Below are 26,060 nucleotides of genomic sequence, written 5' to 3'. Positions count from 1 at the left end.
TCGGCACTCAGAAGCGCACCATATGACAATCTATTGCACCAAAAGGCACTAGTTTCTCTTTCTGCTGATATTCTAGACTTCAATGACAAGCATAATTACTAAATAAGTAAAATCCATAAAAGAGCAAATACTCATTTCCATACGCTGACATCAGTGTCTTGAACGAAGTGCAAACTTTAAAAATATTTTTTGTTTTAAAACCAGGCAGAAGTGGCTAAAAATACACCTTAAATGAGGAAAACATTTCTTGTGGGGGTTATTACACTTTAAATCTGTGGCTTTACCATCATGTGTAATTTCATGTAAAATACTTACTTGCCAAAGATAAAAGGCTTTCCTAGAGACTTTAGTAAGTATCATATTCCTGCTGGCAACTGCATTACTTTGTGTCTCAGACAGCTCGGCTGTGCTTGAAGTGGCAGGCACAGAAAGGCGCAAAGGCTGAGCACGCTCAGTACTTTGATTACAGAGCAAACAAAAAAGCAGAGCCTGACAAAGCACTCATGAAAACTAAAAGTTATTTCCTGCCGGACAGTGAACTAAAAAGACCCTCCAAGTATAAATTTCAGTCTCAAACTAACAAAGCAAAGTGATAATGTAGCTATCAAATTACCTCAAATGTGAGTGATTTATGTCAACATGACACACAGGAAATGACACCACCACCCACCTCAATGAAACAGAATTTTAACTATAAACAAAACAAGAAAAAAAACTCTGATTAACATAGCAGATTAATAGAAGTTTAAATATTTTTGTATCTCTTCATGAATAAATGCAAAGGTCATTATCTTAGTGCAAGATGAAACACACCAGCACCTTGTATACAGCAAAAAACAATGATCAAAATCCACATAGGCTGTTTCTTTTCCAATTACTACACTGTAAAACAAAATCTGCCCCCTCTGCTACCCTCATTAAGGACTACAAACACCACATGACTAAGATCAAAGAACACAGCATTCTCTAATGAAGAGAACTGATCTAGTGCCACATTAAGAAAACATCAGCTTCTTAAAATGTAGCTAAAAATATGCAGAGCACTAATGAGACCATATATTCCCACATCCATCACTTGACATCTATGACTCAGGAAAGAGCTACAGATCTACAGCTGCAAATTTTAAGATTTCTCACTGTATTCACCTCTGAGTCTCTCCAATACGTCAATAAGCAGTCTAACCACATCACGAGCAGGAGCTAAACAAAAAGCAAGACTGTCGCAATGCTCATTTCAGTTACGGGCTACAGAAGAATTTATCACATTTAATTTGATCTAGCCCTCTTATTTGCTACAAGGCATTCATTTTTGGGCTGGATTTTCTGCATATCTAGTATCTATTCAGCATGTTAGGGAGTTCTCAAACAGCATCAAACCCAAACTACCTTTTCCTCAGAGAGCTGGCAATAACATTTAAGGGATGAGTTACAAAAGCAATTTCATTTCTTGAATGAAACATTTTTTTTTATTCAAAAAAAAAAAATAGGTATCTCAAATTTAGCAGTCCATATGAGCAGGAAGTTTACAAACTACAGAATCTAAACTAATCTTTGAAATTAGTCATTTAAAATCAAACAGAGACAGCCTCAGAAGAAACTTCCTGGGTGAATAAAGGATGTCAGCCACTGAAATTGTGGCTGCACCAGAAGGAACAAACACACCACACAGAAAATACAAGTTTATATTGCCCATCGGTGGAAGAAACAACTTTGAGTAACATCTTATTTATCTGACCCACAACCTAAAACTGCCAAGTGACAACCTATATTGTCTTACAACCAAAGATTTAACCTAAAAGTCATTAAATCATAAAAAGAAACACCAGGTTCAAGTATACTATGCTAAATGCAAGTAAACAGCTTCTTCTGAAATGTTCCACACCAGTTCAGAAAAAAAAAATATAAAGCTTTGGGAACAAATTTTTTCCATGTATTTTATATATTTTTTCTACATTCTTAATTTTCTACAGTTTACATCAGTGAGGATATTGCTTCTATTGGCAGGCTGATTTTTAGACTAACAACTTTTTTTTAATTTTAAAATGTAGGGCCCATTTTAACTCAACTTTCTGCAGTGTTTCCTGTCTGAAAGTTCAAAAGAGCTTTAAGAGCCAAGCTTAGACAAGAATGCTGTACGCAGCAGTCCAAGCACATGTAGATCCAAAGCTTCGGAGTCCCTTTGTTTACTTGGCCACAAATTCCCTGGGCTTAGTCTTGACATATTTCACTTTAATTATTTATAGCATTTTCATTAATGAAACTTAGTTATGAAAATGAGGCTATGAAGAAAGCATTACTTATAAGAAGGGTATTAGCCGCTCACAGGAGATCCCCCTAGTCCTGTATTAAATTAGGCCTGAGGGGGAAAAATGTCAGACTTAAAAACTACTGAATAATTTCATTAATCTAAAATACTTAATGGAAGTGTTACTGTCTTCACAAAAATATTCTGAGAATTTTTTTCATCTTTATTAGTTAATCTTGCCCAATGCACTGTAATCTGTGACTTAGAAGTTGAAATAAAGTATCCCTAGACTTGAATTGTTCCAATTCATGCACATGTAAGACTCCCAACATTTCAAGTCTGATATTCCACAGACAAAATTCTAGGGGGATGAAGGGTGTTCACCCAATCTGAGCTTGCTTTACACAGCACATGGAGGTTATAAACAACTCACTTCTCCCTCTTCATATAATTTGAGTGGCTACTTAGAAGTAATTCTTCCAGAGGGGTCTGTCTGCAGAACAGCAAAGCTGGTTCATTGGAAAGCGGTAAATAAATTACAACTTTGAAAAAAAGCTTCAATTTAGAAGACTGAACATACAAAATAAGGGAAAGATCACCTGTAAAAAATTCTAACAATAGAAAATAACATTGTCTTAATAATTTTTACTTTAAAGATTAAAGTAAATGTTTTATTTTAAACAATTAAGATGGCACAATGGATAGAAGACAACTGGTAAATCAAACAACACCAGTTACTGTTTCATGAGAAGTAAAATTTTGCCATCATTATCTTTGCTTCTTTCAGCTGATGTGATGCTAAAAAATGTTGTATTTTGAAATAATTCCAAATTTTAAAGTATTCTGAAATAATTCTCTATCAGCACACATGGAATGCAGCCACCTCCAGCTACCCTCAGGTTACTGAAAGTGTTTCAGGTGATAAGCAGCAGCCCTCCGCTGCTTTGGTCCAAGCTCACCCTGCAGTTCCACAGCACTGGCTCATCACACAGAATCCACAGCACAGTCACACCCAGCCTGCAGATTCCTCCCAGACTGTCACAGCACAGAAACCCCCACCAGCAGAGAGGCAAGCCATAAGAAAACACAAGTGAATGTAAACCAAAAATTAATATACAGTCTTCAAAAATATTTTGTGGCACTGCAGTCTACACCAAATGCCATCCAGCTACCTGGGGGAGCTGTGATACTCTAAGGGGCAGAGGAACTAGATTCAGTTTATTTTGTTGAACTAGGAATCAGCAGCTCAGTTCATGTAGGAAGCAGCTAGCCAGTATCCATGAGGCATTTTCAGCCCCTTTAAATACACTTATCATCACTGTTTACACACAAGTTTGGTATATAAAGCAAGATGGAAAAGAAAAATGAACAAAGACTGAAAACTATGAGGGGTGGTGTGCTGAGAAATAAATGCCTTTGCACAGCCAAATATTTTAGTAATAAGGTTTCTTCTTGCACCATTGCCTCACCAGATTCTTTGCCTTGACACACATGGGAACAAATAAAAACAAACTTTGTCATATTCCCCTGGTGCCCCCGAAGGGAAAACAAGCTTTCCCACACATTTAAAGCAAGTACTTGTCAGAATCTACTCTATTTCGAACATTTAGGCGTCAAAACTCCTTTGGTTTCTAAAACTAACTTGGACAGAGTTGTTTCCTCTCAGAAAGCACATTTGACCAAAGTGACCTGCTCTCAGCACAGAGCCCCAGCATCTCTCCCACCACCACCCATGGCTTTCCCAGTGAGGCTGTGGTAGCCTGTCCCTGCTGGCAGCTCAGCAGGTACCCCGGTGCACGGCTGCATCACCCTCACAACTCCTGCAAGACCCTCATTTAGCCTAGCAATGAGCAGAAATACAGGCAAAGAGCACTTTGTACAACACAGGAACACTCTGAAATACACATTACTCTTCTCTTCATCCCACCTCCATACTCTGGAAGAGGATCAGGTATTGAGGACTGCCCACAGGTCCTCAAAGGAAAGACACAGCCTCCTAAGGACCTTCTGTGCCTCTTGGAAAACAATAAATAAAAAGAGAAATCAAAAATAAACAACACAGGAAAACTAGGGGGGGGGAAATAAATTAAGACAAAAAGAATTCAAAAGATACTACATCAGAAAAGTAATTACAAATTAATTTCTTACATACAAATATGCTGTGCAGTGCAGACAGAGAAAAACACAGAAAATTATTCGTGTTCCAACACAGAACAAGCAAAGTATGTATTTCTTTTAAATTTCTCCTCAATTAAATATGATTTTTAAAATCATATTGCATGATATATAGTGGTAAGAAGGCAAAACTCTTCAGTAAATAATAAAGAAGAAAATACAATTTGGGAAGCCACACAGACCTACTGAAATAGCAGAGTGTATCTTTTAAAACAAACTGCTTTCAGTCTGGGTGTATTTCAAGTCCCATCTGAGAGATAAATGCACCAGAGAAATAATCGCTCTTCTAATCTCCAAGAGGTTTGAACACACACTGCAATCACACCACCATGTTCCTCTGCCAAGAGCAGCAAGGACTTTAAAAAAAAAAAACAAAAACAAAAAAAAAAAAATTTTGGGAGACATGATCATGTTGAAAAATATCTTACTGAAATTCCTTCTAGATGATGAAATGATAGGACACAGGATGTGAATATGTAAGTGAATTTGAGGAAGCTGTGTTTTTGAAGAACAGCGACCTGGAGCAGAGAGAGGCTCTCTGCTCATTTGAGAAGGCTCAGCTCGCTCAGAGCCAAACAGGCTCTGCCATTCAGGGCAAAGACGCCAGACGAGAGCGAAGTGCAGGAGAGAGGGGACAAAAGGCACAACATTGTGCAGCTGCCCCACCAGCCCTGGAGCTCACTGAACCACAGAGACCTTTCCCTGCTCCATGTCTTCTCCCTGGGCTACAGACTCTGTCCTCCACACACACCACCTTGCTCTTCCTCCTCACTTTGTGAGGGGACATGGCTTCTTGTGAACAGCCACATCCCATGGGCTCATCAGTCCATCGCCCTGACTCACGGCTCAATCCTGCCATCCTTATCTACACACCAGTCCTACCCAAATGCCTCTCATAACCATATCACCAGACTATGGACCATAGACTACATCAGAGCACAGAAGAACATGCTTATCTTTAAACAGTAAGCCTATACCTGAATTTGCAGGAAATTCTGGCACTGCACAGACTACAAAGGTAAAGGCAGCATAGTTCTAAATGGATTTTTTGAGAGTAACCCAAACTAACCCAGTAAAAACCTATCAAAAAATCCCAAGCCAGTTGCAGAAGACTGGCAAATTTTCCAAATGCATTCAGTTATCAGAAGTAGCAATCTGGACAACAGACCTCCTGAAGTCTGTTGAAGCCTGCCAAAATTGACACAGCACTAAAAAAGAAAAATAAAAAGCTTCTGGAAAAACAAACAAGAAATTTCTATTAATCTATTTCCACTCGGGCTTTTAAAATCTTTGGGCAGCATTTTGAAAAATGTTTTTTGTTTAATTATTTTCAACCAGCCTTCCCCTGCAGCTGGTGAAGCTCTTCCCATTTGCAAAGTTTGCTGTCTGAACCCTGAGATATTATTTTGAGCTTCTCCAAATACATCGTGTTTTTGTGCCTTTCTCCCTCCATGAGCTAATGACATTTTGCAGCGGGCTTCCAAGCAGCAGCCAGGAAAGCAGTCAGGCCTTTCCCAACTGGTGCCGCACCCTTCGCAGAGGAAGGGATCCATAAAATAAAGGTAAAAACACTAACGCTGAAAAAGCTGGAGGTACGAATTTGCAACGAGGTGACTGCTCTCAAAATGAAGTCAACAAAAACTCTGTAACCCAGATTTTATGTGGGTCCTCAGGAATCAGCTCAGGAGCAAGGCTGGGTGGGGGCAGGGGGGAGTTTGTTTTCACACTGCTACAGGGTATGTTGAGAAACACAGAGCTGTCACCCACTCAGTACATACTTTGTGTTTTAGTGTACTGTGCGTGTTTGTCTTCTGAGAGACAAAGAAATGTACTTTACTAGTTACACTGTAGTATTCTAAGCGATGAATTGAAATGTATCATTAACATCCAGGACAAGCTTTATCTTGCTACCAAAACAAAGGGACCATTCTTTGAACAAATTGAGGGGGAAAATCCCATAATGACAATGAAGAGTTCCTCTCCCTAAAAACTGTGCTGCACAAGAGTAACAATTACTGGCTTATATTCTGCAGACCGAGGTTGCGAATGGCTGCATGAAGCGATGCATTCACTATTGGGAGAGTAAGTACCATTGATGACAAGGCCTTGGGGCTTCTGCTGTTCGCAGACCAATCAATAATCCATTATGAACAAACTACATTTCCCCCTAATATGAAGAAATGAATAAAAGGGAACCACTAACACTAGTACTTTCATGGAAAAAAAACCAACAATGCAGAAATCACAAAATGCCATCACAAGACTTAAAACTATTGGTGATGTCTAACAGTGACAGAACTACCCACAATAATCCTTTATTTTACAGCAGTTGCTGGAGACCATTACATTATATTTTTTTAAAAAGGAAGAAAAAAAAAAAAAGAAAAAAAAGGCTTATTTTAACAGCAAGATTTTTTTCAAGGCTACTTATTCTGGCTGCAGGACAAAACAAAAAGCAACATTAATCTTTCAAGGCAAAGAGGAGAAAATGAACTAACTTCACCCAAACATCTACCAGCTTGCTTCAAACTATTTTCTAATGCAACGTAAATAAGAACTTCTAATTAGAAATAACTGTCCAAATGTGACTGGTCAACCATAACAAGACTTTATTGCAGCAGCTGCGTTACCATCCAGACACGAGGCCCTGAAACTGTTGTTCTCCCATTGTCATTGTCAGATGCTACAATACAATCAAGAGAGGATCCATTTAAATAGCACAACCACAGCAAACCTTAGCATCCTGAGCCCAGTTTCTACCCAGACCTCTCAGCACAGCACCAGAAGGCAGAAGAGAAAAGCCCTCCGGAAAAACTACAGATAAATAAATTTAAAAAACCAAAAAGTTGCTGATTCTTTAGATGGGTAACAGTAAATTAGACCCAAAGGAAACACTGAGACTGATACTAGTAAAGCAAAGGCAGTCTATGTCCTTTTTCTGAAATGTAAAGACTTAGTAGTTAAAGTTGACCCTGCAGGGTGGGGGGCTAGCGGGAATGAATGCACAATGTGATTATTGATCAGCCCTAGAAAAGCCAAGAACTGCACCAGTGCAGAAGTGATTTTTCTTTTCCTAGGGTCATTACTGATATATATTGGCAAGTCAAAAGCTCTTATTTTGACATGCTGTAACAGTATCATTAATTCTGAAAATAAGCACCAACTTAGGTTAAAAAAAAGAAAAAAAAACTAAAAAATTCCAATGACAACAACAAATAACCCCTCCATTTTACTTCAGTGCAACAGTAATGTTTTCCTATTTGGCCACACCCACCAAGGGAATTACTTTAGCGGCTTATTATTCCCAAAATCTAAGATTTAGAAGTTGAAGAAACATTTAAAGTTCTGATAATTTCAAATAAAAAAGTAAGTCAGTTACAAGCAAAGTCACCTCAATCCTGTGTGTTACCTCCTTATTCAAATCGATGGCATTGATGCTGTCTATTCATGCATGTCTATGGAGATGCATATATATATGGGCAGCTCAGTATTTTCCCAGCATCCAATAGTGCTTTTATATTTAATGATCTTGTTAGGGTTTCCACTGCAGACCAATTTACACGGACTTGTAACATGGCCATTTTAATCTTCAGTGGGGGGGGCTGATTTCAAACTGTATGGGCAGGGTAATTTTCCTGTTAATATCCTCTGTTCCAAGCTCAGCTTCTATCTTACAACAGCAAAATAATTTAGAAGTATCTTTTTTTATTTGCACTGTCATGACAAGGACATACTTAGGTATTTTGCAATTATTACATTATCTGTATAGAAGAACAGGGACTGGATCATCAGCTGGCAGAAAACACAGGAGTGCAGTACATGGCACACACAGACACATACCCACCCACTGCTTCTTGCTGCCTCTTTCCTTTGCCCCATCAATTCAAGCTACACACAAACCACATCCTCAGCTGCCAGAAGTGCACACCGTGCCATGAAATCAGTTTGTATCAATTCAGAAGCACCACTAACTAAAACTGGAATGCCTTTGTGCTGTGTACATCAAGACTTGAATGCAAGAAAAACATGAGCATAATTGAAGGTAAACGTTTTGAATTGTTGATTTCCTATCCCAGCAAAAGTTACACGAAGCAACTTTGCCCTAAATGTCCACCCAAATTCCACTCTGTCACAACTACCAATTCCACCAGTAAGGACCAAACTTCAGTGCTTTGGTAGACTCACACAGCACTGTAACTTGCCCATAGCAGACCTCAAACACGAAAAGCTGTATGTTTAATACCAAACAAGTTTTCTAGCTACAGACATGTGTTCACCAGGTCAATGGAAGGTAAATATTATATCTATGGGCCATTGCTGCAAGATAAGCTGTGTGAAGAATTAAGAAATTCAAGGCAATAAATTAATTTCACTTATACCTAATATATCTTACTGCTCAAACTGCAACAGTAAAATCATTACCTTATAAATAGAAGCGTTGCCAAGCGTTAACCTCTTAACAGACTGAGAATTGCAGCACTGGGCTCTGATTAACTACTAATGCCTTACTGTAACAAAAATTATGTCTGAAGTAACACCACCAATTTGTTTGCTCGTTTCTTCCCCCTCCACAGTATTATAAAGGAATTATAAAGCAATGAAACAAAAACAAAAAGAGTACAATTAAAAAAAAAACCAAAAAAAAAATTATTTGGGGGAATGAAGAAGGAGTGGGACAGAAAGGGCAGAGGGGAAAGGGAGAGGAACTGTGCCCTGAAATACAAAGAGGAATAATCATATGCAATAAACCATAAAAGTATTCGTTAAACATTAACTTCTGAGATAGCACTGAGAAGCAACACAAAATTCACAAAACATACAGCTGGCAAAACCTCAATTGCAGATGTTGGGCTACTTTTTTTTTTCTCTGTGTGTGTAGAGATATGTATGTGTATGTGTGTGTATATATAAAGTATTTCACTGTAAGCTCTTGTAAAGCACAAACAGCATGGACAAGCTCTATTTTAGGAAGCTTTTTTAAACTTCTTAAGAACTTAAGCAGGTAATTCATTAAGACTTTCAATCACAGTTTTTCCATTCTCTGCACTTCTGAATGTCAAGCATGCAGAAGAAGACACTGCACTTCAGAGATCCCTCACCACCCAAGCTGAAGGCTGCTCTACACCCACTGAGACTCAGGCCCTACCATGCTGCTTAAATCACACACAGCTTTGGCTCCACGACACCACCAGTCCCAAACTGGCAGAGGACAGTTTGTGGTTAGCCAGTGCCTTAGAAATGCCTTCATTTCACATTCTTTACACTGAAGTACACAGTACCCCTGAAGATCAGTGCATCCACAAGTGTAATTTGGGATGATGAGTTTATCTTACACTTCGCAGTAAGATGAATGACTGCTAGTAGTTTAAAAGAAGGATCAAAAGTTCCTAAGTTCACCAGCAGTTTTAAAGATGAGATGTCAGCTGTTGCTTCATTACTCCAACAGTTCATTTTAGAGTTTTCTGCAGTTATCATCATTAAAAGCCACTTCCATTACATATGTGATAAATCCAACTTCGAAATACACTGACTCTTGTACTAGCCTGTCCCTGCCAGCACAGAAAAGCAAACACGCGTAGCCAGTACAATAAAAGTGGCATAACCATAAAACATGAGTTGATTTGCTCAGTGAAGCAACTACTTTTCTCCTCTTTTCATTCATTTACTTCTTTAAACACGAAGGGAAGGAAAGAATAGTCTGGTATGTCAAAGCACAAGATAAGTTTTTCTGGATTTCAAATCTTCCAGTCAGGAGAAAAGAAACTAAACCTGAAATCAAATATTTCAGCTCTCTGTTGGTCTGACTTATTTTGGTATGAAGTGCTGAACTATCTCTGCGGAACATCGCTGCAGTGTATCACCTAAAAGAGACAAACATCCCATCCACTCCTTATAAATACAATTTCAAAGTCTATTTTACCAGCTCTGTCAACTTTGCTCTCATAACGGCACAATGAAAAGCATGCTTCAGAATTTGGCAGGTCAGGACACTGTGGAATCACAAGACGAACCCCGATAACTCTGTTCAGAACTACTCCGTACATGTACTTCTCCTCTCCTTGCAATTTAATCAAAGGCTTGGAACCTTTGGGCCAGTCCTTCACCTGCAGTGTACAAGGCACTTTGCTAGAACTCCAAAGATAGACAGAAAGTTACCCAAATGCAGAAAACTATTCTGAGTTAGACTGTCTGTGAAAAAGAAGGGCCTGGAGGGACATCTCCAAAACCATTCCTGAGCTCACTGCTCACCTTTAGTACAGGAAGGTAGAGTTAAGAGCATTAAAAAAAGTAAAGGAACAAACCTCACCCCTACTCAGATACTCTGGTAACAGCCTCAACATTCAAATGCTGAGCAACTACTTCAAAGCAAACCAAAACCTCTGAAATTATCACTCACAGGACAGCAAGCAAGAAAGAAAGGTCTGATGTCACAGGCTGTTGCTGGTTTATTTATTTTTCCATACACAACTATAACTTGCAAGACAAATCTCTCGACTGGTAAGAAAAACATGAATTACATACACCAAGGACACCAACCTGTTTGCATGATAAAATATTAGTTAGACTTTATCACTGCTTTCAAAAAATGAGTGTGTGTACCACATGCACAGACCAGCACCCTCTCCTCTCACCACTCTTCACAACAGAGACCCCAACACTCCACTACTGCCACACATGTCACTGCACCTTCCACCAGAGCCCATGTCCCTGCCCATCCCACACCACTTCTGTGGCACTGCCACCCTCTGACCTGGCTCCCCCCCACAGCTGTCACCACCATGCCTCCCACCCCAGCTATCCACACATGCTGCTGCCTGTCAGATTCCTCCTGGACCACCTGGGGCCAGCTGCCAGGCTCACACTCCCTTCTGGCCACTGCCATTCCACAGATGTACTTTAAAGGCCATGTCTTCTCCCCACTCTTCCCTGTCTGCCTGCCCTCCAGCCCTTTCTCAGTTGTCCCCAACACTTCTGCTTCTTCCAGGAGCACTTTCACTTCCTTGTGTCTCCCAAACCTGTTTGGGCCCTTCATGACTAATTCTTCCATTCGGGCTCTCCCTCATTAGCCCAGCCTCAACAAGCTCACTGGCTTGTTGTTTGCCAGGACATTCCAGCACACACTCACATGCCTCCTGCTTGCCCCTTCTGCCCTCTTGCCCAGAAGATGCCCACTCTTCAGGCTTTTATACCCACAGTAACACCAGAACCATCTCCAGCCTCCAAGCCTGTAACTTGTCCCCCTCTGTCTGTTCAGTAACTGCTGCTGTCCCAAAAATCAAAGGATGCCAACACCCGAATGCCTTGCGTGTGAGGTTCAAGTGCCATTCTTCTTCAAGGACCTACACAGTTCCACCCTACTCCCTTTTGTGTGGGCAGTGACTCACCCTCCCTAACACAGCTTTTATATTGGTTTCCCACTTACAACCTTGTGTTCTGACACTGCATTTAGAACGGGTTTTTCATTATATTTTCATTCATTCTTAAATTATATTTTCAACAAATGACTCAAAATTATTTTCTAAAATTAAATCCATCACTCCATTTTGTATAGTTTTTTTCCCCTAATGCATAATACGTGTACTACCTATTGCTATGTTCTAATTGGTATGTATATTCCTCAAGGCAGGAACTTGAGATCTTTTGTATGTGCTCTTTTATGTACTTTTAAACAGTGCCAAATGTTCAAACTTCAAATAATTTCTAAGAGAAAATTATCATTATAAAGTCAAGATTCACCTTTTCAAAGAGTCAAAGTCCCTCTTTTCATCAGAGGTACAGAGAGAAGTTGAGAAATAGCTTCTTTCCCATGAGTTCCAAAAGTAAACTAACCCCTTCTCCTGCCTACGCAGAGTTCATCTCTTAAGTTAACCAAAAGGACCATCAAATAAATGGTAAAGGTCAGCTAGTAAAGAACTAACAAGGCATAAATCACATGTCACTAACCCCTAGCCTGTCTGCCTATTTGAAACATACATTTCCAGCCAATGTTATGTATTTACATTTAGTAACAAACAAGAAGCATAATGACAAAAAGAATTCAAGTGCTGCACTTCTCTCCCTTTCTTCATAAGCAACTGGAGAAGAAGCAGGCTATGCAGAACATCAAATTAAAGGGTAGGATCCTTAGAGGTGATGCTCACTGCAGTGACGTATTCTTCTTACAGGAGTTAGTCTCTTTCCACACCTGGGACTGTAAGGATGATTTTAAAGCTTTTCAAACTCCCTTTCCTCCAGCATGAGCATGCTGCTTTATATCACACACTTTCCCATTCTGCAAATAGAAATATACTCCTTCATCCCTCAGGGCAATGCTGAAGCAAGTAGATTTTCCACCAGAGAAGCACAACATCACTGTGACTCTTTAACTCCAAGAGCAGAATTTGAGCCACACTGCTAAATCCTTAAACCTGTTACACAACAAATAAGCATGGATTACAGCGTGGCTGGTTCATTATGGGATGTTTTGTGATGCTATTCCTAACACACAAATACCATTTGTCTTGGCCACATACATAAAGACCGTTCTCCTATTTTAGGTTATCCATCTTTACCATCGCTTTCACTTCTCCGCATCTCCCCCATTTATTACTCATTTACTCCCTATTTAATATATTTCTACACCATAAGCAGTGTTAAATAATCATGATGTAACAGCACAGTATTATATTTGCTCTATATATAAATAACTGCTACAATACACTTACCTGACACTTCTTACCAAAACAAACCATTTATAACTATATATTACCTTTAGTACTCCATGGCTACTCTACTTGCAGCCCTAAACAAAGAGCGTACAAATAAAAAGAAGCGATCTACACCAGAGTGGTTTATATTTCAGCAGAAATAGCAAGCATGTTGTAGAAAATGCCTGACTAAAAGCACATTTTTAGGCAGGTGTAATCTAATTTTGGCAGGTTTACAAGAGTCAGCTACAATATTTGCTAATACATTGGAGGATTTGGGTTTTTATTTTTTTAACAGTTTTAGATAAGCACACCTGTATTCCCTTCCTTTAGTAACGGGTACATTTACCAAAGCTACTGTTTATAATCTGAAGAGATATTTTCTCACAAGTAAAAACTTGCCATATATGGAAGAAACAAACAGCCTCAATTTGACCAACAGTAAAAAACCACAATCTTGACAGAAAAATACATGCATTATTACTGCTGTGTATGGGGTCAAAAGTACACCACCTTATCTATAAGCAAGTATTTTGTAAAAATAAGGAAACTTTTTCCTTAAACCCTTGTATCAGGGTTGTATTCAAACAGATCACAACTCTAAAAATACAGGTTTACAATTAAAAGTATTGACCTTCCTTCTGTCACACTTCTTTTTTCACAGGCTTTCAAGTATCTCCTGAACTTGATTAATTCAAGCATGATTCATTCAACTAACATTTAAAATCAAAGAGTTAATTAAATACAATATCCAAAACCAGATATGGATAAAACTTGCAGAGAAAGCACAATAAAAATGGGTATTATAGTACTGTCAACTCAGAGCACTAAACCTCATGGGTCAAGCACTCAAATACCAAGGTACATCCATCAGATTAAAAGAGGTTTTTGACCAAAACTTGGCTGTGGATTCTCTTATTTGTCTTTTGAGCTTTTAGAGTACACTCAGTAATATCTCAAGCTTCTTCCAATAACCACAAAGTCAAGGAACTTTCTGCTCTCACAGGCTTATATCTTCTCTTTTGGAAGCACTGGACTGCAGAAAAAGGGGCTTTGGGCTACCTTCTCCACTGACAGGACTGTAAGTGGGAAAGCCATAACTGAAGCAAACAGATGTGGTATTCTTTTGCTCTGCTGGTTCAATCATAAAATACTCCTCAGAAGGTTACAACAGTCTTACCTAAAAATATCTAATACAAGGGGCCAGAACAATCCCATCCAAATTCAGTGGACAGATGGTCAAATGTACAGATCATGCACACTCTTCACTTACTCCATGGGATTTAGAGGTAATCAAAAAATTAGGCAAAGAAAGATCTTCTGCCAGAATGATTTTAGTATAACCTTGAATATAAGTAGAATAGATGGTGACAACACCATTTTAAGACAAGAGAGCTCTGAAGGAGGTGACAAACCCCTCTGCGTCTCACTGGGTTTGCCATTTGAAAAACTGTGTCTGTCTTGGGTACAGCTAAAGGCAGTAACAGCACCTGCTAACACCAAAACCAGTAAGAGGCTGTTTCAGCCCAAATTGTTAGGTATCCCATAAAGGAGAAGTCAACAGACCAACCCTCTGAGACACAGCAATAATGCTGGAAAATGAAGTCCAGAATAGCCTGTTTCATCACTTATTCTCTAGCATATTATCAACTTGGAACTTGCGAAAAGAACGTTCCTTCATCTGCTTCAGATAACAAACCAAAGGTGCAAAGGGTGGTCTCATGCTGTTACCAAGCTGACTGGATCAAGAGAAGCTGGTCCAGCCTCTGAAGTGGTGTTTGGCCATCAATGGGCCCTGTCTGGTCAACATGGTACGTCTTGCTCAAGGCAGCTGCTCTTTGGGAACCCCATTATGGCAGCTGGATACAGCTCATTTAATCAAGAAGTTTTTCTCATCTAGAGGCTTGCAGAAAGACTGCCAGCATACAAGAGGTTTACAACAACTCAAGGGCTTGGTTGCAAACTGAGGGTAACATTCGAGCCTGAGTCAGACAAGGATCTCTCCTGATGTACTGCAATGACTTGAGACTCACTGCACACTTACACCATCCACGAAGAGAGACATCAGCCCTTCAGTTTTTGTTTTGAAGTCCAAGGCTGACATTTACCTTCCCTATACATTTAGAATTACTTCCTTTTGCACTGGAATTCTTTTTAAATCCTGCCTGAGCCTACGAGGTGCACATCAGCTGGAAACCAAGACACCCAAAATTTAAGTTCCCAGTTTGCCTAGCACACCTCACCACTATCTAATCAATTCACATAAGGCTTAATATTTGCAAATGGACAAACTCCAGAAAGAAAAGCCCAACCAGGCTAAGAAACCAAAAATACTCAGATATGACCTCAGCTTAGTCACTGAACTGCAAACTGGTCAAACTGGGAGAGTACCCCAGAGAGTACCCAAGAGGCTTCTGATGCTCCAAGCACTATCAGAGGAAAGACTGGGGAAGGAGCACATGAATCTTCAGCCTAATCCAATTCAGACCCTCATACATTCCCATGACTATTAGGAACAAATCCAAAGCCATCTGCTGCTGTATCAGAAAAGGGCAAAGGCCTCCCCACATCGAGATATTACAGCCCAGCCACCTCCAGTCAAAGGGTGGGGAGTCACTTTTATGTGGCCACACAATTTCAGGGCAAGGCTAATCTTTCATGGCAAGCTGCAAAACAGCTGGCACTACAGCCACCCAGAGCACAGACACCATCTTAGGCACAGCAGCAGGAATACTCCTTGGCAAGTCAAAGAGAACTCCCTTCCCTGCCTTTTTATGAACATATGCATGAGGTCAACAGTGCCCAAAAAAGCTGACAACACAAGTTTCGAACTGGGAAGCCAAATAGTGCTGATTCCCTGGAACAAAACAAAAAAAAAACCAACAAAGCTCTGAAAACACACACATCTCCCATTCTGCTACCTGCTCTGTTTGTGTGTCACTACTTCCATCCCCACAGGCCAGCAGGAACACAGACACCTCCCTTACTGCAAACCAGACACTGCCATGGCTGCCTACAAGATGCTTCTGAGACATCCTCCTTGTGCCTCCATCAAACGAACTTGAGAGACCAACCCACAGCAATTATCTTGCAACCAAAGGGAAGGAACAAAAATCAAGTTAATAAACTTTGGTAACTAATGACAGGGATTTTTCAAATCTTAAACAATGACATATAAAAAAGATGTCAGTTAGATTTAAAGGGCCTTCAGTACACAGATTTTTTGAGTAAAGGGCATGCTACTATGAAGAGACGACATTATCAGGGTATTTGCACACACACCAAACTTCTCAACTCTCACTGCAAAACCAGTAGTTTCTGTGTTTGAAACAGTAAAGCTCATCTGTAGAAATTTTGCAGCTGACTAGCATTAGATTTCACTTTCCAGCAACAATACTGCCATCATATTACAAATACCATCAAACAAAATTTTAATTATTTTCTAAGAGTCAGTTGGCAGCTATTAATAAAGGTAAACTGTTAGGGAAATCCAGCCAAAAGAAAGTAATGACCAGATGTGTACCAGTGCAGCAAGGTCTAACTTAACTGAGTAACTACTTTAAAACCTTAAAAAGAGTTGGACTCACCTATTAACACCTTCATTCCAACATTTATTTTAAAGTATTTTTCCTAACCCAGAATCTTGATCAAAGTAGTTTAGGAATCATTAAATATATGTTAATATCTAAATAAGAGAAAGACAAGTAATTTTACAGGCTTTCACATTTAAATCTCAAATTCTTTTGAGTAACTTCCATTAATCTCCTTTTACAGCTTTTTCAGAGTTCATAATGCTTCCTGCAGCCTGAAATACAACAAACTGCAGAGATGTCAGAAAGCTATAGATGCACTCTTTAATTACCCTATATTAATAATGTTTGTCATCTACACTAACATGGTAAATGAAAACAACACATGCAGATCCAGAGATGTGCTTGCAAGAGTCTGTACCCCGGGCCACCACGCCTGTGCGGCAGCAGCTAATTACGGGGGTGAGCTATGCCAATATGGAGCTTGTGCTCGTACTGCAAAAAAGAGCAATTCCTAGCCCAGCTTAGGTTTGACTGCACAGCGTGGGGCCTGGGGAAAAGAGACACATTTTGTACTGATATTATTAGAGTGCTCTTTTTGACAAAACTGAAGAGAACTATGTTTCCATTTACATCAAATAAACCAAAAGTGCAACTGAACCAACATCTCTTGAATCATGCTGCATTTCCTTATAAGGGATCTACAATCCAAAATATTTAAACTACTCTGATAACCCCCTGACATACTAAACTCCATGGCATAAAAACACAACAGATCTTTATCACAGCATAGAAATATCAAATTTAAAAGCTATTTCATTTGTAAATGCATCCTTATTAGAAGAATGCTTATTGCTTCACTGGTTCATATTCCCAAGTCTCTGGCCTATTGAGCAAGTAAGTGAAACAACATCTATGCATTTTATAATTAAGTTATCTCCACGTTATTGTTCTTGTTCTGCACTGATAAAAGCACTACAGGAAGAAATGCAGCTGCTGAGCACCAAAGGTACTCCTCATTTAAAGTACTTTACAGAACAAAAGCTGAAGTCAGAAGTTGGTCTCATTCATTCAGCACAATAAAACCTTTCCAGAGTTGTCACAATTATCAATAATCAATCATAAAATGTGAAAAAAAATTAGTTTTTCACCCTTCAATTCCAGCATCCATAGGTAGGTTTTCTACTAGTGTTACAGTTACTTTTAGCTATGATTATTTGAATCAATTCTCTAAAGAAACACAACCAGCACCTGAAAATCTACATGTACGGTTTTAATTATTCTCTTCATGTCTTGCCATGAAGTTTGCTCCAACATTTTTCCAGCTGGCCAAGAAAAGGAAATGTGTCAAGGTCAGAGAGAAATAGCTGGTTCTTGCTTCATTTGAATTCCAGTTCTGGGCAACAAAAAAATTCAGCAATTTAAACAGGAAACTGGCTTAATAGTTCTGAATTCATCTTTTCCATGAATGGAGAAGCAACATGCAGCAAGCCTGTCTGCTTCTGCTTGTTTCATCAATGAGAAAATGAAAAAAAACTTTAAAAGCCTCAGATTTGGTCTTGCTGAAGCAGATCTGGAAGCAGCGGCTGATTTAATAAAGCTAATCTTCAGCGAAGCACATGATATGTAAATTGCAGACCACAGTAGTGTGTAGCTTTCCTAGAACTACTGGAACTACTACTGGAACTACCAACTACTGTTGGTTTCTAACATGAATGTTCTGGAACCTCTTGTACAAAACTTCTGAGGATGATCAAGTTCAAGTGCTGCTATGTCACCATTTTTTGTCATACAATTTAGTGTCATTTCAGAGACATTGCAAGCACTCTGCAGCTTTACTATGGCTGACTTTGAGCTTAACTGCTGCAATGTCACTTGGTTTGCTTTTTAATCATTTTTATGGTAATAGATTCCCCTTTCTGACAGACACTGTTCATATTTGGTATCAACATAACAGAGCCTGCATAATCATGAGGACATTTCCTTAAAATCTAAGTCACTGTAGCAGTGATTCAGATGAAAAAAATACTTTTTCTAAAACCAGCGCCATCCTTCATCTTAAGAAAAGCAGTAAGAGATGAGACCAGTACTCCAACTTCAGAGGGTGCAAAGTGATTTAGAAGCAGGTAAGAGCATCCTTCTTTGAAAACATGTCTTCTTGACCTCATGCTTTGAGTAGCCCTCTTATGGCAAAAGTCATATGTCATAACCTCTCCATTAGTTAGCCTGAGCTGTAATGTTTTACTCTGATAATATCTTGGTATAGTGAGTTCCACAGGTCAGATGTCTTTGAGAGGTCAGCTCATTTTGGCACCCAACCACTTGAAGAAGTTTCTTTTCACTCAAGCCTCGCTCCAACTCCACAGACTGTGACCAGGCAATACTGGGTTTGAATAGAAGTTCAGTGTAGAATACTGGTGAAATAACCTGAGCCTAAAGCAATCTCTCCTCAATGACTACATTTGTTTTGAAACAGATATTTAGCCAGTTTTACCACAGAGTACATTTTCTATACTTACATATTAACAGATGCACAATACAGGCACACAATGAAAGAAGCATAAACTGAAATTTTCAAAGTAGCTGAAGAGTTAGAAATGGTGTTATGGAGGTTCCTTTGAAAACTTCAGCTATGCTTTTTTTAAGTCTCTTCACTGGCTTTTTTATGCAAGAGCCAATCAGATAACCTAATGATAAGTACTCAAGAATGCATAGCTAGAAAGAAAAAAAAAAGTCTCTAGCATACAGAAGGAAGTGGGGAAAAACAGAGGGAGGGAGGTTATAGTGTTTTTGAGGGAAGTGCTTTTTGGTCTACCCTTTAGTGCATGGGAGTTGAGCAGGCTTTAACTGCTACTTTGAAAATGCCCCAATTTGTCTGCAGAGCAAACTAAGAGATGTCTGAAACCATTAAACTTCCAGGTATCACCCAGAACAACTACATAAAAGGACACAGTGAATCCTGCTTAAAATTTAATAACAAGAAGTATTTTATATATTGCCTGAGGAAATGTAGGATGTCCTGAGCTTCACAGCATGTCCATACTGTATGGAACTATTTCAGGATGTATTTAGAACTGCTCATTCAGGAATACTTTCTTAAAATATGTAGTCTTATCATTTCTATGCTTTGTTGTATATTACTAGAACAGAATTATCTGTTGCACATTATTCACAGTGTCCTAAAAAGGCCTGCATTTGAGAAAGCCTCATCCGTCTTCTCATTCCACATAAAACCATTAAACTGCTCCGAATGGTAAAGTCATCATTTTGTAATTATAACCCTAAATTAAGGCTTTTGTGTTGTTAATTCCCCAGGAAAACTTGTACCTGTGTTTTACAATGAAAGGAAAAATATCAAAATACATCTTACTAAAGGTTTATGAATGAATCCATTGTATCACTGATGAAACACGCACAAAGCCAAAATCCGTTCTATTTCCACATCCATTTCTTTCCTTCTACATGAACAGAAGCTGACCTAAAATGATTTTCCTTTCTGAAACCAAACGCAGAGAGTGAGCTGTGCTGTAAATACAGGCATTTCAGACATCTTAAAAATAAAGTTATTAAGAATGGAAGAAAAAGAAATTAAAAAAAAAAAGAAAAAGAAAAAGCCATTAACTGAAACTTCACAGAACGCCTAGTTCTGCAAACACTTATACAATTAACTTCACACATATAAATAATCTGCTTAAGTGCAGGGAGGCTACTATAATTTTCAAAACCCCTCACACTTTTTGAATGTGAGTAGAATCATGACACAATACATTTAACAAAAAACAAAATCAGAGATTTCACTGTGAAACTTAAAAATTTTTTAAAAAAACAGTACTTAAAATACATAATCAAATTCTACTCATCTGCTCCAAGCAAAAATACCTACAAGATTCAGAATTATTTAAAATTAAACCTGAAATTTTGCAAATGATGTGCAAACATTTTTCAAACACTTCATCGGCTCTGGAGATACTAACTAGGTTACTAATTTAGGTAAAGAATTTTCATGTCTCGGGTATCTCTACAAACCATCATGTTTAAGTGCTTAACAAGGAAAGCTCGCTTTTCAAAGTGCTTATTATAGCATTTCCCGTTGACTGCAATGGGATTTCCAAGTACTGAGCTTTTCTGAGTTAGGGAATACTTAACAACAGGACACAGGAGTGCAAATTAAGAAATCTATAATTAGGTCATCCAGATTTTACAGTTTTTACCTGAATAACTAATTTGTACATTGTACTAGAGATGACAAACTACCACACGCACAAAAACAAGAAAAGAAAAACTAAACAAACAAAAACAAACCCCCAGAAATTGTGACACAGTAAAATACAAAGCACACGCCCTTGCTATGAGAGAATGCTAATAAAAGACTAGAGCCTTGATCTTATTTTCAACAGTCACTTATACAATGGCAGAAATATCCTTAATCCTCCAAAATATATTCAGCCAAGACTACAAGAAGCCAGTGCTTTCTCCATAAGCACTAAATAGAGGATGACTTCACCTGAGAAGTCCTTTAATCCTTCCCGTATTACTTTGTTGTCTAAGCACACAGCAAAAACCCCTCCTGTCGTACCTCTCCTGGACCCACGGAGAGCATTCTCTGCAACTCAGATGCACTAAACTGCAGTTCATTTTTCAAGTGTGGAATCAATACTGTTAAGTGGGAATCTGGGTGGGTTTTCCTTCCCTTGTATGAATGCTTGAAACCATTATTGAATCATTTCTCATCTGCTATCTTGCATAACATCAGCATTTATTCTTTCACCTTTGTTTCTGCTGCATCTCCACTTTCAGAACCTGCTTCCAGACTCATTTTGGAGGCACTTAGTCATAGCAGGGTTGGTGAGATCATTTCTTTGGGATGTTCACTTCATGCTATGTTAACAAACAAACAAACAAAAAGCACACTAAACATACTAAAAAAAAAAAAATCACTCCCTGAGTGAGACTTTCATTGGTTTTTCTCCTCCTAAACTTTAGGGTGTTAGTGACTCAGCTTCCAAATGAAACTGATGCTGGAAAGCTGTCAGGAAATTATATTTATCTGGCAAGTTATTAGGTGTTGCAAATGTTTATGTTGTAATTTAGAGAAATTATCTGTTACCAATACTTCAACCGTCTCAATCACTGATTTCCTAACATCACACACCCATAACCGAAAGCCGGATCAATAGGCATCTGATAATCACCAAACACAAAGTGCCCCTTCACAGTATTGATCAGCAGCTTTTCCTACACGTGCAGTAGTTCGAGGCAGTAACAGGCACTTGGCAGTATCAACACTGCGCTGACAGAAAGAGAAACTGGCTGGCACTCGTGCAACATCGTGTCAGTAGATACCACGTCCATCAAACGCTGACAGTTTGGCAGATCAGACGCTCTCTGCCATAATGTCATAATGACTTCAATTTACTTCTCCGCAGCACCCAAAGGCTGCGATTTTATGAGCTATCCAAGTCTCTTCTCTTCAAGAACGAGACTCTCTTGCTTCTGCTGCCTTGACAGCTTCATATATTTCCTTGAAGTTTTCTAGCAGGCAGAACCAGAACAGTAAGAAACACAAAGCTGTTAACTGAGTCCCTCATTATTTATACAAATAACTAAAGTTTTATTTAGCAATTAGAATTTCACTCTCAGAATTCAAACAGCGGCAAGTTTTAATTACTGAAAAACAAACAGAAGCAGAAAAAGGAAACCCCTATAAAACCCACTAGGACAGTGACTTTCTCAAGCCCAAGGTCAACAGGGCTGCCTTCACTCCTAAGTGAAGAGCAAGATGCCAGGGTTCAACATTCAGGAATGTGTTTCCAGGCACCAAGAGGAGGCAACAACTGTTTCAATCAAGAATAGGCACAGAGACAAAGCCTAGTGCTCGCTTCTGTCCACTGTGGATGGAAGAAAGCCTTGGCAGCAATGCGTGTTCAGGCACCAGTGGGAGAAAACACACATCAGTGCATGAGGTCACCAGGACACCACCAGCAACCAGGAGATACTGAGGTATTTCCTCACAGTTACTCAGATGCTGCAACAGGGGCAATGATTGTGTCAGTCAACAGTTGAACTGAAACTGCTGCTTGAGTTTTGGCAGAAAAATGCTACACCTTCCTTAATCTGCACTGGCACTTCTAATTGAACAGGTACTTTTGTTTTCTCTGCCTTTCTACATCCCAGCTCCCCAGGGTCTCCTCTGCCGGCCAAGACAATGACTTAAATATTTTAAATTGTCTTGAATAGCACAATTTGAATCTTTTCCTTTAAAACTTAGGTTGAACAAAAAAATGCAGCAAAACCATTCTTTTGTAAGAACAGAGAGACTCAGAATTGAGAAATCAAACCTGGGTTTCTGCACGCAATTTCTGTTTGTCACAGGAAACATTATGTTCTTGTAAAGCACAGACAGCTAAACCTACACTTCTGGTAAAATGTAGATAGAAAACCTACCCACCTGAAAGAGAAGACAGGGGCGAGGAGGCAGACTTTCCACCAGAGGACTTCAAAGCACTCCTCAACTCAAACAAAAATGTTTCAACGATGCCATGGAGGTAAGCCAACACCTCCAGGCTGTATCCCTGCCCTCCTGTCTCCACCTCTTCCACCCCTACCCCTTCACCAGGGCTCTGCCCTCCACTGCACAGCCACTATCACAAAGCTAAACACCATGACACAAGAGACAGGAGCTCCTTCTTATGGCATTCAGGTGCTCAAGAAGTCTGGTGCATTGGCCTTGAAAGAAGAAGGGACCCACACAGCACAAGGCAGAACTTCCACGTTGTTGAATTTACATAAAGTAACAACACCTTTGCTGCAATTTGCACCGCTGTAGTGGTTACACCCTATGTGCAGGGGGAAAAAATAGCCTGATCTTACTTTCAAATTTATTTAAAAGAAAAATAAACCAACTTTTCATTCACAGTAACAAAAACAATGCTAAAGAAAAGTTTATATAAGCTACCTCACTTACACCACAACAAGTGATTGTTGTATAAATACAGAGTAATTGCATCTTAAGCCCCCTGCTTTAAGAGACAGATCTCATTAATCTGAAGTAGGATGTAAACTCTTTTTGTTATGCTGTGCAACCACCCCAGATTATTACATCTGTAAGATCGGGTATTGTATGACCTAGCTCAAACATGCAGATGCCTGCTACACTGCAGGATGTTACCTGTCAGTAACTACAGGAAGAGTAACTAAGCACAGGACAATCAAACCTGACTGCACCCTGGTGACTGCATCCCCTTGGTCTTACCACACTTCAGCACACTTGCCAATTGCTACATCCCAACCAAATCCTTTCCTCCTCACCCTGGCAAAGTTACACAGGACATCTAGTGTGTTAATCTAGGTTTCTCAGCAGACCTGGTTTTCACCTATGTCAGTGTCAAAACCACCAAAAAAAATCCAAACAAGAAAAAAAAAAGGCACATGGATGAAATCCAAAGAGAAACACAAAGAACCACACCTCTCAATACTGAATCAGCCACTCCATACCAAACCTTTCCTCTGAAGGAAGGGGTAAGGCTGAGGAACCCACTCAGGCCAGTATTTCTTATTAAGGTCACCTCTCCACAAGCAGTAACAAGGAAGGGTAATCTCTGTCCCCAGGTGCATATATATATATATATATATATATATATATATATATATATATATATATATATATGCACTGATGTGCTTAAAATAGTTTTTAAAAAAATTAAAAACATTAAAAACCAAAAAAGGTTTTTACCCGAAACCTTTTACACTTGCAATACCACGTCCTTGATCTTGATTGTTCTAAATCCAATGTTTCATATCAAAACTAATGAACCCCGCCCAAATATATCATATGTTGATATACATTTTTGTTAAATTCATGCAATTTTAATGAGGAAGAGTTAGGGTTTGGTTTTTTTCAAAGAAGATTAAGTAATTCTCGCTGACTTCTTTGCCTTGCAACCTTTCAACCACACACGAGAGAAGAGTTGTCTTTGCACTGACACCTGCAGTGACTCCCTGTAAGCACATATGCAAGCAGGCAGTGTCAAAACATGCTTCCTAAAGTGATGGCTGAGAGAAGTTTTTGGCCAGAAGACATCCATATAGGAGTTGCAACATGAAAACTTGCAGAGGGGAGCGGATACGTGCTCCCCGCTCAACCGCCCCAGCTGTCACAACAGGGCATGTGGAGCAACCGGGCAACAAGATCTCACCTATGCCATGTCAGCACTGCATTTATTAAGCTGTTTTCCATTTATGCAAGTTGGTATTTTAGCCTTCCTAAACCTTCTTTCATATTCTTCTCACTGCTTAGAGAAAAATCCACAGGAACAACCGTTCCTGCCTGCTCCTTCTGTTTCTGAGCTTGCACCTGTGGCTCTGCCATCCTTCAGGTACCTGGGCAGGAGCATCAGCTGGGGCCAGAGCCCTCGACCTGCAGCAGGGCTATCCTGCACACTGATATTGCATCATATGCCCAACGAGGCTTTTTAATCATCCTGATGATGACAGCTTCCCTTAGGGTAACTTCAATGGGCTGCCTCAGTCCTCTCTGACTGAGCATAAATCACAGCTGACTTGGGAAGAGTACCAAGCTCCTTCAATGTCTTGAAAAACACAGCCAGTGGGGAGCTGTAAAGGATGAAGACACTTTATAGATCTAAAAGCTACATCTGAGCATCAAATGCTAAATCTAGTGCTCAGGGGCACTGTGGATCTCTGACACTTCCAGGAGGACACTGAATGCATTAACTTGTGGATGGATTACAGGCATTACTGATACATAAACAGGGTGGTTTCATGCAAACTGTTTTTCCTGCCATTTAACATAAACTACCTGCTTTTACACCCTAATTAGGAACACTTCCAAAAGAAGCACTGATAGCAAAGCAATTATTTGAGCTCCAAAATTAGGCAATAGTGAATCATTGTCTCTGAAACTAAACCCCACATTGTACAGACTGACCCACATGACCAAATCTTTGCAGTCAGTTCAATAGACTTCCAAGTGGCCACTAGCATCTGCCTACAGGGATCAGCTTGCCAGACCAAGGAGGAGTGTTAAATTACAAGCTTTGTACTCATGGCAAGCATGTTGATTAAATAAGTAAATAAATAAAGATCCATTTTATTAATGGCAGCATGGCAGCCCCATGCAAAAACTTGAAAACCTCTTTTCATTCTGAGCTCACTCTAATATTAGCTTAAAAAAATATCAAATCATCAGCATCTTTTAATGTTTAACCAAACAGCTACACTCGTCCCTGGTTAAACTCTGCCACACTGGAAAAGAACCAGAGATTAATTTAATTGAATGAATTTGGCTTTTAACCTAGACAATAAAATTTACTAGTATAAAAGCTTAAATCCCAACTGGCACTGGTAAGGATGCCTTAGGGTACACTGTGCTTCTTGCCAACACCACATATCCACCTATAAAGT

General features: G+C 39.4%; 1 protein-coding gene across 2 annotated transcripts in view; it reads right to left on the bottom strand.

The window, feature by feature from the left end:
• The window catches only part of ZNF516 (zinc finger protein 516), a 101,753-nt gene that overhangs the window by 58,818 nt on the left and 16,875 nt on the right, over window positions 1-26,060 (bottom strand). The gene's annotated exons all lie outside the window — the stretch shown is intronic.

Source organism: Melospiza melodia, chromosome 1, assembly GCF_035770615.1.
Source record: "Melospiza melodia melodia isolate bMelMel2 chromosome 1, bMelMel2.pri, whole genome shotgun sequence".
NCBI lineage: Eukaryota > Metazoa > Chordata > Aves > Passeriformes > Passerellidae > Melospiza > Melospiza melodia.
The sequence above is the reverse complement of the archived record's forward strand: the minus strand, read 5'-3'. Positions and strand labels throughout refer to the sequence as shown.